General features: G+C 38.0%; 1 pseudogene; it reads left to right on the top strand.

Moving 5' to 3' along the window:
• Positions 1–260: 260 nt before the first annotated feature.
• LOC114626174 lies at positions 261–815 on the top strand (annotated as a pseudogene).
• The last annotated feature ends 2031 nt before the right edge of the window (positions 816–2846 follow it).

Here is a 2846-nt window from a genome sequence, read left to right as displayed (position 1 = left end):
GAAACACACCCCAACATCAAAACTTGAAGCGATCTTGACCTCAGAGGATGGGAAGAAGTGCTCCGGGCAAATAGGATGAGGGAACAAGATTTCACTGTTCTAATATCTGAAAAATAGATGCCAAACTACTTTTCGTCAAAAGATGTAAAGAAAGTCACTTCGTGTTCATTAAGAGGGCAATCTATCGGGGCGACCTCTTCCTGTGTTCTCACAGTTGATTTTGTTCGTGAGATCTGTGGCTCCACCCTGCTGATAGCAAGATGTCTTCAGGAAATGTAAAAATTGGGTATCCTGCTCCCAACTTCAAAGCTACAGATGTTATGCCAGATGGACAATTCAAAGATATCAGCCTATGTGAATACAGAGGAAAATATGTTGTGTTCTTCTTTTACCCTCTTGACTTTACTTTTGTGTGTCCCACGGAGATCGTTGCTTTCAGTGACAGAGCAGAAGCATTTAAGAAACTCAACTGCCAAGTGATTGGAACTTCTGTGGATTCTCACTTCTGTCATCTGGCATGAATTAACAAGAAACAAGGAGGACTGGGACCCATGAACACTACCTTAATATCAGATCCCAAGCGCGCCATTGCTCGGGATTATGGAGTCCTAAAGGCTGATGGAGGTATCTCTTTCAGGGGCCTCTTTATTGTTGATGATAAAGGTATCCTTCGTCAGATAACAATAAACGATCTTTCTGTTGGCTGCTCTGTGGATGAGACTCTGAGACTAGTCCAGGCCTTCCGGTTCATTGACAAGCATGGTGAAGCGTGCCCAGCTGCCTGGCAATGGTCCCATCAAACCCGATGTCAATAAGAGCGAGAGCATTTCTCTAGGCAGGAGTGAGCGCTGGACCATTTTTTTCTGCCAGGCAGCATTGAGCAGCCAGAAGAAAATCTCTTGTATTCTATTCATGCTTAAACACATGAAGTGGTGTGACCCCAGAGAAGCCCTTCCTTCAGGGCTGGGCATGGTTAGCCTTTCTTCCACTATTGGTAATGTCTTGAGCTGGGCAGATCATCTTATATCAACCACAGAAACCAGCTTGTTAATTCTTTTTTTCTTTTTCCTTTTTAAAAAAGTGTCCATTAAGCATGAATTCTGAAGAAAAAAAAGAGAGAGAAAGAGCAATCTATCAAGGGGACATTATAATTTGAAACATATACACACCAAATACAGGTATTATAGACTTAACCCAAGGCAATAATAGTGGGTGATTTCAGTATTTTCCCCAAAAGCCAGGTCATTCTGACAAATATTGAGAGAGAAATATGAATTCAATGATATTGTCACTCATATGGATCCAATAAACATCTAAGAAGCATCCGTCCAAACACTCCAGGATGCATATTCCTTTAGACAGCTCACAGAACTGTTGTTAAAATACATCATCATCATCATCATCATCATCATAATAATAATAATACATAAAGCATGTATCAACAGATACATAAGAATTGAAGCAATTTTTTTATTCTTTCTACTAGAATGGAATAAAACTAGAAATCAGCAGCAAGAAAAACCGCAGAGCACACAGAAACTCGTGGTGAGTAAAAGACCATTGCAAAATGATGGATGGATCCGCAAATGAGGCAGGAAGGAAATTTTAAAATTTTCTCAGACTCAAATGACAACAAAAACACAGCAACCAAAATCTGTGGATTCCATGACAGCAGTCTTAAGAGCGAAGCTTACATTAGAAAAATTTGATCTTAAATAAATAACAATGCATTTTAAAGTCTTCAAAAAAAAAAACCAAATCAAATCCTAAACCAGTAGATGAAAAGAAGTAATTAAAGTCAAGAAAAATTTTAATGAAATGGAAATTTATAATACAAAAAAATTTCATGAAACAAAGAGTTGGTTTATTGAGCAGATAAATAAGAGACGCAAACTCCTACCCAAACTAACCAAAAAGAGAGAGGAAAGACTCCTCAAATTAATGAAATTAACAGATGCAACAAAATTCAGAAAACCATGGGACTGATTTTTAAAACTTATATTCCACTAAGTCAAGAAATGATTTTTCTACCAAAATTAAATAAAAGTAAGATGAATCAATTAAACAAGCATATAGCAAGCAATGTGATTGAAGTGACAAATAAAACATCTCCCAACCAAAGAAAGTCCAAGCTCAGATGGAGTCACTGCTAAAGTCTACCAGACATTTAAAGAACAATGGGTTGGGAAACAGGGCACATATACATCTTACAGAGGTCTTGGGGTTAGTCCCCAGCACCTGTGGCAGGTGTTTTACAATTGCCTGTAACTCCAGCTCCAGGGTATCTGGACCTTCTTAAGGACCTGCATGCATGTGTGTGCGCACACACCCACACACACATAGACACACACACACACACACACACACATACATACTCAGAGGCACTTTAAAAATGAAGAACAGCAATGCTTCTCAATTTCTGTCTTTGAAACAGAAAACCACAGAACTTTTTTTTTATAAAGCCAGCATTACCTAGATACCTAAACCAGATGACACAGCTACAAAAAATACCATCCATCAATCTCCCTGATGAACATATAGATGTAGTTCTAATTAAAATGCAAGCCAAATTCAAGAGCACATTAATCACCATGATCAAGTTGTCATCATTTTAGAGACCCAGGAGTGGTTTAACACATGCAAATCAAGAAACATACATTGTACACAAACTAAATACTGATATTACATGGTTATCTCAATAGGTACACTAAAGTCTTTTTGACAAAATTTAACATATCCTTCAAGATAAAAGTCCCAAGGAGACCAGGAATAGAAGGAACATGTATCGACACAATAAAGGCTATATATGACAAACTTATAATCAGCATTATACTGACAGGGGGCAC

Source organism: Grammomys surdaster, unplaced genomic scaffold, assembly GCF_004785775.1.
Source record: "Grammomys surdaster isolate TR1022 unplaced genomic scaffold, NIH_TR_1.0 229, whole genome shotgun sequence".
NCBI lineage: Eukaryota > Metazoa > Chordata > Mammalia > Rodentia > Muridae > Grammomys > Grammomys surdaster.
Note: the sequence above shows the minus strand (reverse complement) of the source record. Positions and strands in the feature narration are given on the sequence as shown.